This window comes from Pyxicephalus adspersus, chromosome 1 (assembly GCF_032062135.1).
Source record: "Pyxicephalus adspersus chromosome 1, UCB_Pads_2.0, whole genome shotgun sequence".
Taxonomy (NCBI): Eukaryota; Metazoa; Chordata; class Amphibia; order Anura; family Pyxicephalidae; genus Pyxicephalus; species Pyxicephalus adspersus.
The window spans coordinates 31,516,015-31,529,919 of record NC_092858.1 but is presented as its reverse complement, the minus strand read 5'-3'; the positions used below and the strand labels follow the sequence as shown (position 1 = coordinate 31,529,919).

The following is a 13,905-nucleotide window of genomic DNA, read 5'->3' as shown; positions in this document are numbered from 1 at the left end:
GATTTGAGTTTCAAGGTTGTTTCTTGCAATAATACATTTATTTGACAGCCACTAAGCCTGTTACTGAGTTTTTATACAGTGGCGAAGACCCCATTAGAAAAAATTGGAAAAAGTCTTTTTTTTTTTTTTACATTTTGGCACAAAGACCAGGGAACTCCAGCTATTTATTTAGCCACTCGGACTTCATCCGTTTTAGAGCAGATGTGCAGGAAAGTAAGGAAAGGTTATGCCATTAAAAATATTTTTTTCCCAGAAATGAATCTGTATTTCTAACATGTTAATCCAGTTATGTTTAGTTGGAACAATGGGAGGGTGTTTTTTCTTGTCTATCCTTCCTAATGTTTACACCCTGCCTGACTTCCAGGTGGGTAACCTCACCTTTTCTGTTGCAGTTAGGCACTACAGTGATGCCACCACACTGCCTTCAGCATGTGTTTGGACAAAAAAGGATTAGCAGAATACTGATCAGTCATCCTCTGGCTGTATTCTCCTGTAAACATGTGTTTGTTGCGGAAATGATTGGCTGCTAGTGCAGCCCTGTCCCTTCCTAGTCTGAATTCTGTTTTATCTGTGATTTAAGAGGGGCTGTGAAATTTGGATACTCATACTTTTTTTTAAATAGGCATTTCAATATCTTTTAAAATCTTATAAATACCTAACCGCCTTACCATTATTTAAAAATGTCTGCCTAGAGTTCCCTCTTACCTTGGCCAATAGTTCAGATTTGGCTGAAAAAGCAGTATTATATACGACTGCATAAAACCAACCCATCTCCTTGGAATGGTTTCTACCGCATCAGAAAATATGGTTCTAAAAATAAAGTGTTTCTGCTCCTCATCAGAGAGATTGCTGGTACTATTACCATACATTAAATAGAAAGCTGATGGGGTGATTCTCCTCCCAAGAGGCACTGATGGTGTTTTGCCCATTACTGTAACACTGCAGAGCGCTGCTCTTCCTGTCAGCAATCAGGGTAAATGTCCTATTTGTTGTCTAACTCACCTGTTTAATACTTTGCTGCAGCCTCTCTGGAAGTAAGCAGCCCCCTCCCCTGCCGTGGCATTAAAGCGGGAGTTTTTTAAACGGTCTTTCAAGTGTAATCTGGGAAAGTAATTCACTAGCAATTTCCTTTTGTTTCTTCTTTTACTTTGATCTGAATCCTCACACTCCTTGAATTACAAATGTTCTGTCCAAAAAAGTATACAGAGCTTCTAGAGTTACTTTCACAATTTAATCCCATATAAACATGTTATCTGCTGTGACTTTGCAGATGTCTTTCAATGAACCTGTGGCCATGCTATAGATAAATATGTAAATATTCTTAGTCAGCTAGCAAGCTGTTAGGCATGGCTTCCTCAATGTATTGTGTAGCACGGTGCAATTCAGTTTACTGCATTTCATACAGCGTGCAATACTCAAGGACATCAGACAGAGAACAATGTTGGATGTTTGGGCTGCAGTATGTTTTTACAAATGTACTGCTGCTCTTATTTTGTCCATTTTTGTGTGCTACCTCACTCCGTGCATTGCAGTATAATGCATAGCAAAAAGCTTTTTGATAATGGGTCCATTCAGACTTTTATTTTCATGCATGGTGTAATTTAAATACACATTGCAGATAAAATGCACATTTTTCTGCAAAATACTTCAAAGCAAGAAACTAATGATGCATTAGTGCAATTAATTTTTAAAGGTACAGGTCGTTACATACGAGATAGGGATTGTAGGTTTGTTCTTAAGTTGAATCTGTATGTAAGTCGGAACAGGTACATTATTTTAATAAATGCAATTAGGACAGATTTTTGTCTCAACATATTATTAGTCATCATGGTGTCAGTTACTGTATACAATTCTCACTGTAAATTATTCACAAACAAAGCAAAAAAAAAAAAACTTTATGGGGCCTAGACATTTACCATTACCTTCTGGAGCAAGCTGTTCTTTGGTATGCAAAAAACAAAAAAAAACCCAAAAAAAAAAACCAACTGCACAGTTTGTCTTTATCAATAAAGAGTTCCAAGAGGTTCCAGAACAGCCCATCAAGCCTCCGTCCTGCACACCAACAAGCAGGGAAGACCTGTTCTTATCTAGGAGTTGTCTGTATGTCAGATGTCCTTAACTCGGGGACTACCTGTACTACAATATACTTGTCCTGTATACAACAGTTTATGCAGAATGATACATTTTGCCTGGGGATTTTTTTGGGGTTAGCATAACAACATGGCAAAAAAACATTTTCTAGAAATGGCATTAAAGATTTGTGTTATAACAGGTTCTGATTAAAGAATGACTTTAGAGTTCTCTTTGGGATCTTTTTATAAAGCAGGGGATCTGACATTCCATAGTGGGGAATCTTCCAGGTCAATGTGTTTCAATGGCAATAAATATTTCTCCACCAGGGAATGTTTCAGGTAATGTCAGATATATTTCTTTATACGTAGACCCTTATTTTTACCCCTTCTTACAATAATCCAAACACCTTTCTAGGATAAATTTTTTTTTGCAGCAGGGTATTTTAAAGCAGTGCTATTGATGGCAAAGGTCCAAACTCTGGTAACTGAAGTGCCTTAGGCAGAGAGAAGTACTTCCTGGGCCTGCTTGAAAATAGAAAGTGACTTTCATTGTTGGGCACTTGGCAATAAAGGGAAATCGGTTTTCCCAAGAGACACCTGACTAGCGCTAGGAGGGGCACCATAGTTTGCCTTACAGGGCAGAAGTGGTCAATGCTGGGCGCTCCAGTGGACATTATGAGGAAAGTGGTGGAGGTGCAGAAATGCAGTATATTGTGTTTGCAATGTCCCAGCCAGAGGAGACTTCTGTTAGGGCAATGAGATAGGAGTTTATATTTATTGTTATGTGTAGCTGTCTAACACAGTTTATTAAAGGGGGTGACCAACAAATAGTTTTTGAGGTTTGCATCTACGAGCCAACACACCACTCTCCCATCTCCAGAATGAAAGGAAAAGTTTGGGTTATATATAAAAATTTTAATAGCTGTTCATTTTCAAACAAAACTCTGCATTTCAGTGATCAGAGGGTCTAAAAATATTCATTGAAGCCTCGGTGTGTCTCCTGAGCACGTGGAGTCAGCTCCTCTCGTATCCTGTCATTTTTAGAAGTGTTATAGATATTAATAGAACTGTTGTGGTAAAAGGCTGTTACTGCTGATGAAATGAAGCGGAAATTCCATCTCTGTCTAATAATTCATGAAATGTATTTTTCTCTTAGAGAGCGCCATGACATTAACATTTCAAGAGCAAATAGGCAAAGGGAGCAGTCAGGAGGTGATGACAAATGTTCATTTAATAATAATATCAATCTATCATCCAGACATTGACCTGTCATGAAATGTGTAAAGTGGACCTGTCTTCCACACCTTGCCAGCCAATTTGTTCCTGAACGAATAGTCTGCTTAAAGCTGACTGATGACATTATAGGGCAGTTCACGAGCAGGCATGTTGTATACAGATGTCAAGAGTAGCAAACTACGGCATGCAGGAGTTACATCAAACAGCACAGGGCCAGTTTTCGGGTAGGTCAAACTGGCAATTGCCCAGTGCTCCCAACTTCTCTCCAGCCCAGGGCTTCCAACTTCTCTATAGCCCACTTCACGAAATTCCCGGGAGCTGGAAGGCTGTGCAATTAGGGCCCATTGTTGTTTGCCCAGGGCCCTATTTTGTCTAAAACCCTCCCTGATCAGAGAAGACTTTAGATGTAGAAGAAGCAGCAGTGAGAAATGCCATGGAACTGACGGCAATGGAGGTGGGCAAACTAAGGGGTAAGTATGCCTTTTACCCTCTGGTAAACCTGCCATGCAGATTATTGAAGTTGCAGTACTGCCCTACTTTCCAATAAAGGATACAAGTGGATGTTAAAATATACATTACACAGGTGTAGTTCACTGTTGTGGAGGAAACTGCCCTAAAAATACCATGCAATAATCATTGGAATGCACGAATAGACTGCAGTGACGTTGCAGGGGATTAGCAGCACCAAGATAAAAGAAAGGAACAAAAAAAGGTAAATGCAATGCCTAATTTGTTCTGCACAGTGTTTTCAGGGGCATATTTGGTGGTGTTGCAGCTAAGGGGGAAATTTAAAAATTAAGCTGAAAACGTAGTTATTTTTTTGCCTCACCGCTCCTTTTTAGCATGCCTTACTACTGTGCAGCAGAATTGATCAATACCCCCCACCCCAGTGATTTAAAAGGTTATAGCAAAATACAAACGTGAGGAGTAATTATTGAATTACCTCTTTGAAATTCCTGGTAAAGTAAAAATAAATATAATAATTTATTATACACATGCAAGTCTACAAAGCCTTCCTGAGATGTAAAGGATGTAAAGGGTGCCAGTCATTCATCCCCACTTTATCTCCAGCTGCTATAAGCAAAATTGCAGTCAATGCATTGGCTGGTTTTGGGGAGAGATGTTATTGTGGGATAATATTGCAATGTGAACAGTTAAAGTCAGAAGCTTGCATACACTTTTTTAAACTGACTTTATAACCCTGCCACAAATGTTAAACTAACGAACTATACAATTGTCATATCATTTAAGACTAAAGTAATTGCTCCCGACAATGCTCACAGATTATTTCACATTTCATTGAGTGTAGCACAATTACAGTGAGTTATAAGTTTACACTTTTTTTTAGTATTTGGTAGCATTGCTTTTAAATTGTTTAACACAGGGGTTCAATGAGCTGAAATTGTGGTCCTTTCCTCCTGACAGAACTGGTGGACCGGGGCACCACTCAGTCCACAAAAATAAAAAATTGTGTTTGTCAGCCTACAATATTAAGTTAAGAGCTGAGTATATATCAGCTAGGTCAATGTTTCTGTACTTGCAGGGTCTACAAATAAAATGTACTGCATGTTTTTATTTTGCCTTCACATATTCTTTAACGCTGATAGGAGTGCTTACATTGTTTAACATTTGTTCCTTTAGCTAAAACTAATTGGTAAAAAAATTTGTTGCTGTAACTGTTAAAAAGTGTTAACTGGAGTTAGGATTTAATTTGTTTGTAACATATACAAAAGTCCTTCTAAGATTTCCCGCTCTAACAGTACTGCTGTCCAAGGGTGGCTATGCTTCTTCTCCTTATATATACAGTGATAGATAGAGTGTAGCCTTCCTGATCATCTGATCAGATCATTAGTGGGACATAAAGGTAATAAGCCTAAAAATAGAAAAGGAATGCAGCCACAACATCTGAGGACTGGGAAGCGGCAATATCTGCCATTTTGTACTTCAACTTATAAGGCAGTGAAGGTACAGGATTAGCTTGACAGCCAGGCAGCTTGCAACTTCAAAAGGAGGTTGAAACTGTCAGCTCAAATTTCTTTAATGGATCTGCTTTTGATGTGATTAATCCCCTCAATGTTCTTCTTTGTGATTACCTATTCCTTAAAAGCCTCTATGGCTTTTAGACCGAGAAGAACCTCTTATTCTGGGAAAGTAACAAACCTGTGTTTCTCCCATGTGGACCACACAAATCACAGCTGCAATTTTAATATGGAGTAATAGAACTATTTCTCCCTAAAATACATGTTTGGCATAAAGAAAGTATCCGGTATGTGCAGACAGATTATAAATCATTTCCTTTTATCCCAATGGTTAACACTGTGTAATTGACTTGTGATTTGTGCACATACTACAGTCTCCTCTATCTGCAAGAAATCAAATAAAATTTGCCTTTCCTCATTATACCAGCTAAAAGGAAGTTTTCTGAAAATACCTTTTTACTTATACACCTGCGATATTCAGCATATAGAAAGTTATGCTTTATTTTTAGATAAAAGTTCTTCAAAGTTTTATATCCATTGCCCTGTTTTCTGTGTAGGTACTGTGTAGGAGGAAAGAGGATTCAGCTATACCTTGTGTGAAAAGTGTAAACTTACCCTATGTGACAGGAGAAAGAACACCTGGTCCAGTAGTCTGTATAATCATTTTATGGCGATATGGAATTTCTTGGATCCTAGCCTTAGACTGTATTTAGGGCTTTGCTTCCTGCCAGTGTCAGGATTCTAGTCTTCACTTCTCCTTGCTTCATCGCTGTCATATAGCTGCTTAATGCAAGGACAATATTCAATACAGACTCATTTGACGGGAATGGAGTTGGGTATATGTATTCAGGCAAACTACATTTCTATAAAATGCGTTGTGTATTAAGCAATTAGAGCCTTTGTTGGATTTTTCCTTTTTTCTGGGATTCTAACTTACTTTACCAGACCGGAAATAAGGGAAATCTGTAAGAGGGACACTGTTAGCAGGAGGAAGGAAGTACCCCTGAAAGAATGGATTGGACAGTGAATATAGCAATATGCATGCTTCGCAATGTGTCTGCTCCTGAGCACTGTTACTTCTAGAAATGTTTTAGTCTTGGTACATTCACTTAATTATTTGTTTTTGCCTCCTTCAAAATAACTTCTTAAAACTGCACCCAATTTTCATTAAGAGCTTTTGCACGATTGCCAAATTTTTGCCAAAATTTGTGATTTGCTTTTATGGTTCTATACTTTTATGATAACATTTGAATTATTTTTTTAAATACAATTATGGTTTACTGGTTCTCACACTTCCATTATTATTGGCTTTCTGCAACAAGCTACATAATACGGTTTAGAGTTGGAAGGCGAGGGGGCCATGAGCCAGTGAGATTACTGTCCCCCTAGGACTGCAAACCTTTTTGAAATTCAGTTGTTTGCCTGGAGTTTAGCTTGTAGCATTAAGAACACATTGCCTATTGTTCTGCCGTGAAGATTACAGAATACAGAGTCTTTATTTGCCTGCTGTATGTAACATAAATTGATACTTTTTTATTTAAATTTATTTCTATTTAATTTAGAGTTCAACCTTGAATTGAATGTCTCTTTATAAAGTGCTTATAAAGCAAGTTAATTTGCTTTCTGTACAACTGAAATGCCAAGCCATACCAACACATTCATAGTATCAGAGCTTGCTTTCCTTTTTCCTATAAACTTCCTACACAGATTTGCTTTAATTCCCCCAACCCCCAGCAATATGTACACTTTATTAGGTACATTTTGCTAGTAATGGGCCACATTTCACCCTCAAAACTGACATAACTTCTTCATGGCATAGATTTACCAAAGTGCTGGAAACTTTCCTTCTGGTTGACCTGCTCCCTTTTTGCTAATAGATCATCAGGGGCAAACCAGAGCATCTAAAGAGAACCTGTTGCGTTACTACTAAGAGAGCTGTAGTCAAACAGCTAGATGAAAATGTGGAAGTTCCCATTACCCTCCTATTTTTTTAAAATGTAAGCTCCAGAGCTGTCAACATTTTTTTTCTTCTATGAATAGTTGAGGCATTCACAATTTTCCTGGCTTCTCAGGAATTATGTAGACTTCGGACTGCACTTAAAATCTTTATTTCAGGTTTGTACATGCTTTCCTCCCGTATATCTCTTTGTTCCAGTTGTGATTATCGCCCGTGCAATTCCAGTAGCCTAACAGCAGTTATAAATGCGCTTTGCAGAGTATCTTTCCAAGCGCTATAAAACTAAAGGTCATTTATAAGCTCTTGTGGAAAGCATATTAGTGACAAAGTGTGGGGAGAGGGAGCACTTTATCTCTAGTGTTTTATTTTTTCCTTCGCTTAAAATCAGATTTATTGTTCTTGGCCAGAAGCTTTAACATCCGAGCACTTTGCTTGTAATATAAGAGCAGAGAGCTTGAATAGAATCGCTCCCTGTGCCTTAATGAAAAATTGTGTTTCTACTGTTTGTGTCCAAATAATGCGTCTTGAAAAGAAACCGGGCAAATAAATTATTAAAATGTCACATAGAGGTTAATGTAATGCCTGGTTAATAACTGACACAAGCTGCTGCGCCCTGTAGCCACTGCTCTTACATAGTGATATCTAGTAGCATACAATTTACATAATGAAGAATAAAAAAAAGGTCACTATAGGCTATCAAGGTATCTGCAAATATCATGGTTTGTTGTGTAAGGAACTAGTTTCCATGCAGCTATTTGGACTGCCTATCCTCCAACTCCCCCCAGCATCATATTGGTCAGGAATGTATACTTGCTGCTTGCTCCCCATATTAGGGAACTTCACATAGGTAAAATTGTAAATTGGCTTCATATGCCATAAAGGCAACAGTTGTTAATTATTTTTAAAATGTTTCCATTGCTTCATTGTCTTGCTTACAAATTCAGGTTGCAACTCTGGTAGTTATGACTGCAGTGTGTGCACGTTCTCCTTTTTCGCTGCTATCTTCCTCTAACTGCTCCCTCTCACATTTAAGCCTCCAGTCTATTTTTTAGTTTTGAATATTTTTTTTGCAGTCTCTAATAGACAAATTTAGAACTATACTCTGGGAAAGTATTACAAAAACTAAACGTCCCTTTGGGAGTCTTTGGTCAAGAATTTTGCCATTCAGGGCAAGTTACCAAATTAGCTTTTTTCCCTAAAATACACCCAGTATTATGGTTAATTTATTTATGTTCATTTATTTAGTTATTTTTCTTAGCACTTCCACTTGTCTATTTGATGCCAGTAAAATACCCTCCAAGTAAGAGTGACCTGTCCTGTATGCCTTTTAGAAACCTAGGAATTGTCCAGAGCCCTCCCTTTTGGATCTGCTGATTCAATGTTACTTGCGTGTTTTGGGACACTTGTATTAATCCTAGGAATAGCATCAGAGTCAATACTGCACTGTTTATAAGTAAGACTACATTATTGTCGAGAGATGTTGCTCAGCATTTCCAAGAATCAAGCCTGAACATAAGCAGTATTTATGCAGTGCTTCAGAAAACAATTGCTCTCCTATGCATAGTCAAAATCTATAGTTTCCTCATTCCTGCCAACTTGTTTCTCTACTTAGCAATCTCTCCTCTGTTGCTTACTCACCATTTTACTCCTTTGATCAAAATAAGGTCACTTTCCACATGTTTATGATGATCAATGTGTACATCCCGGCATGGACAGAGGGCACCGAACTGAATGACTCAACATACATGATTACACAGTTTACAAAACCCCCTCTGGGATATCTTAAGGATTTATTACTGTACCCCCAAATAACTTTGAGACTTACTAATACCAATTGATGCTCTTTGCTTGGTGACACTGTCGGGCACAGTGACAAGATTGCGTTGCATTGCTGTTTGGAATAGATGTGACTGTGAAGGTGGTGCATCACACTGCTGCCCCTGCACATCTTTTGCTTTGCAGTCAGGAAAGGGGGGAGTTTTGAGTGCAGCAGTGCTGTAAAAGTTAACTATTTATGCCCACTGATTTTAACTAAGCTTTTAAAGCTTAGTCTGCAATTATTATTTTTATATCCAGTATTGGATTACTCCTAATTATGAGTCTTCAAACAAGTTTACAGGGAATGACCGTATTAGTATTATTATTAATGTAGTAATTATACTTAGTATTGCTATAGCACCAACACTGTACATTTAATTGGGGTTGCAAGTGACCGACAGATAAAAACTAGGACACAATCTAAGAGGCAGGGAAAAAAAGCACACAATAGGAGGTGGATATGCAGTGGTGACCGAGTAGTGAGGGTTTAAGAAACTGGCATAGAGGGTTTTGAGTGCTCTTTAAAATGAGCAGAAAGTAAGGAGCAAGCCAAAAAGCACGAGGAAGACCATTCCAGATTGTTGGGGCAGCTCTAGAAAAGTCTTGGAGCCGGGGGTGTGATGAGGTTATGAGTGAGGAAGTCATTGGTAGGTCATTGGAGAAGTGAAGAGAGCAGCTGGGGGTTTATTTTTCTATCAGGTCACAAATGTAAGTGGGACAATACCTGTGGATAAATTTGAAGGCAAAACACAGGAGCTTGAATTTCATTCTAAGGTGAAATGGAAGCCAATGTAGAGATCTGCAAAGAGATGCAGCAGAAGAGGAGGGGAGGGAAGGATAGATGAGTCTGGCTGCAGCATTCATGATAGTTTGTAGAGGAGAGAGTCCTTAGTGGAATACCAGAGAGGAGGAGGTTACAGTAGTCCAGACGAGAGATGATAAGAGCGTGTACAAGGAGTTTGGTGGTCTCCGGGAACAGGTAGGGGCGGATTAAGGAGATATTGCGAACCATTATAATTCGCAATGCATGTTGTCTTTTTCTTTAGCAGTAACTTAGTCATGTCAAATGTCTTGTCAGACTCCTATTTTTGTTTTATTGCTGATAGCAAAAATAGTAGATCAGGGAGCATGCTGCAGGTTTATTATATAGTTTCAGCCCTGTTAAACCTCTGCCGCATGGCCAGAAGCAACTTGTCGCTTGAATGGGTTGGTTAAATGGGAGCAGTTGGGCGTACTTTTGGACTTGAGGTAAAACACTCTGGTCATCCACGAGTGTGAAATGACCTTTATAGTTTTATTACAAAACTGTATGTTGACAGTGTTATATTTTACATAAAAAAGTACTTCTTATGACCCAGATTTTTACCTTTGTTTTGTGTATTTAATGTTTTGGCCATTTTCTTTGCACCCAGACAATGGCCAGAGAATAGACTTTAACAACACAATATATTTTCATTAGTGTTTTGACAGTAACTGAGGAAGAAGCGGCACTGAGCTTTATGGAAGGCACTGCAGTAATTAATCTTCATTAGGATTGTTGCCTTGGCCTTGTAAATTAAAATTTATTATCTGAAAATAAGATTGTGGCACAGTATGTTTGATTATCAAAATGCCAAAATTTTCTAGTTGACTCTTTTTAGATTCTCGAATCTGTTTGGCAGATGTTTTTATACAAGCAGGTAATTTTTCACTCCTAATAACCTGAAAATAGTACTCAAATCTGTGTTAACCTCCTAATGTCTACAAGCCCTGCTGGAAATAAATGTCTTTTAGTTGATTGTTTAACACCAGTCATTGAGGACCAGGATCCAGACACATTTTAGGTATTTTCTAACTGACAGCAGTATTTCTTGTACATGGCCCTTGAGAACTGGAGCTGGACACCTTTCTTTCGTATGTTTAAGTTGTGCTTCGTGACTACATGTGTTTCAGAATGAATTATAAAACAAACATTATGTTTCCTTATAGGAATATTGATAATATGTGCACGTCATAAGAACCTTTTCTAAGAAAATCTGAAACCTAAAATGTGTCAGTTTTATCCAAGTGCACCTGTAAAAAATATTTTGTATTAACTCATATGTATTATTTTTTTTACTTTCATATTTATTTTAACTTTTCCATGCATGCATAAATCTGTGTTTCCCTGAAGACCACATATATGTGTAAAGTGGAAATATACCTAGTAAGGCTATGGACACACGTGCAATATTTGTAACGAAAAAGGACTGCATGATGCATGAACGAGCGCTGTGCATACAGCACTGTTCTGCTCTATAAAGAGGGGAGGGGGAGAGCGACGGAGTGGCACCCCGCTGCACTCTCCCCCCTTCACTTCCATTACGATCGTTCGTTGTCCATCGTCTGGATCCGCCAGAATGGCCATTCAGACGATGGACGACGAGCACTGTACACGCAAGATTCTCTTTCAATGTCAGCCCTGAGCCGATAATCCGACGAGAAAGATTGCACATGTGTACCTAGCCTTATGCAATTGAAAGTCATTAAAAAAACAACTGCAAAGTAAAAGCAAATAAAGAAAATACTAAAACTATACTTCATTAGAATAGTGTCTGAGTACTGTCAATGGGGGGCAGCCAATATGCCATAAAAAAGTACCACCTGCATCTCCAGACTGCCCTCTCATGCCCCCTCAACAAAGTGCCGCGGTTCTCCACCAATATAGTGGCAATTCCAATTTAGCCAAACAGCAAGCCTACTAAACAGCAAAGATAAAAGAATTCCAAAATATTACTACTATCACATGCACTTTCACGACAACAGCAGCCTGCCAGCAGTCCCCTTGTTTTCACCTCCACATTAAGATCATATTTTGCACTACATGTCCGCACCTCTGCTCTTCCAAATTGGCCAGTAACAGCTCCCCTACATCTGCACACCTACCCCCTTGTATTGTATTGTTCAAAACCACAAGGAGAAGCATTTTTCTCCAATAGCAGTGACAAATTATCCTTTAGTCAGCAGAGCACCAAGGGAAAATACAATACTATTTAGTCTGTGGTTGTGGTGAAACTTTCCTATTCATGATATGTAGAGAATGTCTAAAAGTCATCTTACTCCTTCACATGTTTTTAAGGCTAATGCCTCTCTAAATGTAATGAGCATTACTAAATGTTATGCCATCAATTTTATTATATTCTGTGTATAAAGCAATTGAAAAGGTTTTGTATGAAGAATTACTTTCTGGATTCTTCTTTCCTTTACCCAGGAGCATCAGAGTTATATCAACTGAAAAGTCTACAGTTCACAGGAAAACTTCACAAATCAAAAATGAGTTTAGGAAAAAGCTTGAGGCCAATGTTGTGATAATAAAGAAAGACTAGTAAACTTTTCTAACAGAAGACAAAGTAGTTTTAGAAGATTAGAGGTCATATAAGGACAATGGTCAAACTGTAAACTAGGTTACCTCACTCCAAATACGAATTACCAGATAAACCAATACATTGTAATACCCAGTGTTCTCATTTCATTCTTATTGACCACATCTGTCCTTCTTTGGTTCATGTCTTTTCCTATAAATCGATCGGAATAGCAGCTTCGGATACGTATACAGAATTTCAAGACTTCTCATTTTATATTTAATGTGATCTTAATGCCCCTCTGTGCACGTTAAGGATCATGAACATAAACAGAATCTGTCTTTGGAGAAGTATGGAGAGTGCCAATGTTGGCCTCTATAAATGTGAGCTCACTGTGTCTGGCTTTGAGTCACAGACTTGCAACATGCCTGCTATGAGTGAGCATCAACAAAATGGCAGCCTCACTTCTCTGTACGTTTTTAAGGTCCACGCAATGCGTGAGGCAAAAGCCAGGGAACTAGCATTCTCAAAAGTATATCAGCAATCTTCATATTTCTGTAATGACAGATTCACTTTACATGATCCTTACTTCTGCTTTACTCCTCAGCTTGTAAAAAGTTACTTGCTGTATAATGTAACTTGCCCAACTCCAGGCCTAATGGAACACTCCTGACTCTTCAGTCTCTTCCTAACGCTTTTTTGTTATAAATAAGGCATCATGTTATAAATTGGCACTGCTCCGTGTAGCATTTTCCTGAGAGTCCAGGGGGTGCTGGGGGCCCTCTGGACCATCTATACATTGCTGAGTGAGTCAGTCATTATTAATAATTAAGTAATAGCACAAATGATAATGGCATGGACACAAAAAAACAATTTGTTGCATAACTTTTAGATGTGATCCATGAAAACAAAAGACTTTAGGCCCCTTTAACAGGTAGATTGGGCCACTCTTACTGATGAAACTAGCAATGACTAGGTGCCTAATACAGACAAATTTCCCTTCTTTCCTATATTTATGATCCAAATCCGGGGTCTTAGGAGGACACTTTAAAATAGTCTAATATTTTATTCCCTATTCATTGGTGCTTTTAACCATGTGTTTTGGATTGCTATTGGAGGAATCATGGTATACCACAGTGAAAAAACTTTCTGGCACTGAGCAGTAGATTTTGCTCTAAAATATCTTGATTGTCCTGAGCGCTGCTTTTCTGTAAAGTTCTCACCTTACTTGCTCTATTGAGATCTATATGACTTTTAGATCAGAGGGAAAGTTTATGAGCAAATAGAGGAGAGCCTTTTGTTTGTGCACAGGCAAAACACAGGTTCACTTAAACTGATTCAATTGAAGAGTTAAAGTTAAGCAAAGCTCAACGAGGAAAAGATATTTAAATCTGTCATGAGTAAGTGATAATTTAGGACTAACTTCAGGTTTTGCATTGACCCATAGTATGTTATTTACTTTTTCTTTAAATAAATCTGTCATCTAGAAAAGCATTTAAAGTTGTACATTAAAGCAGGAAGAT

The 13,905-nt window shown here is 38.2% G+C and overlaps 1 protein-coding gene across 1 annotated transcript in view; it reads left to right on the top strand.

Annotated features, from left to right (window-relative positions):
- Positions 1 to 13,905, top strand: part of DDX10 (DEAD-box helicase 10) — a 123,871-nt gene that overhangs the window by 103,472 nt on the left and 6,494 nt on the right. The window lies entirely within an intron of this gene.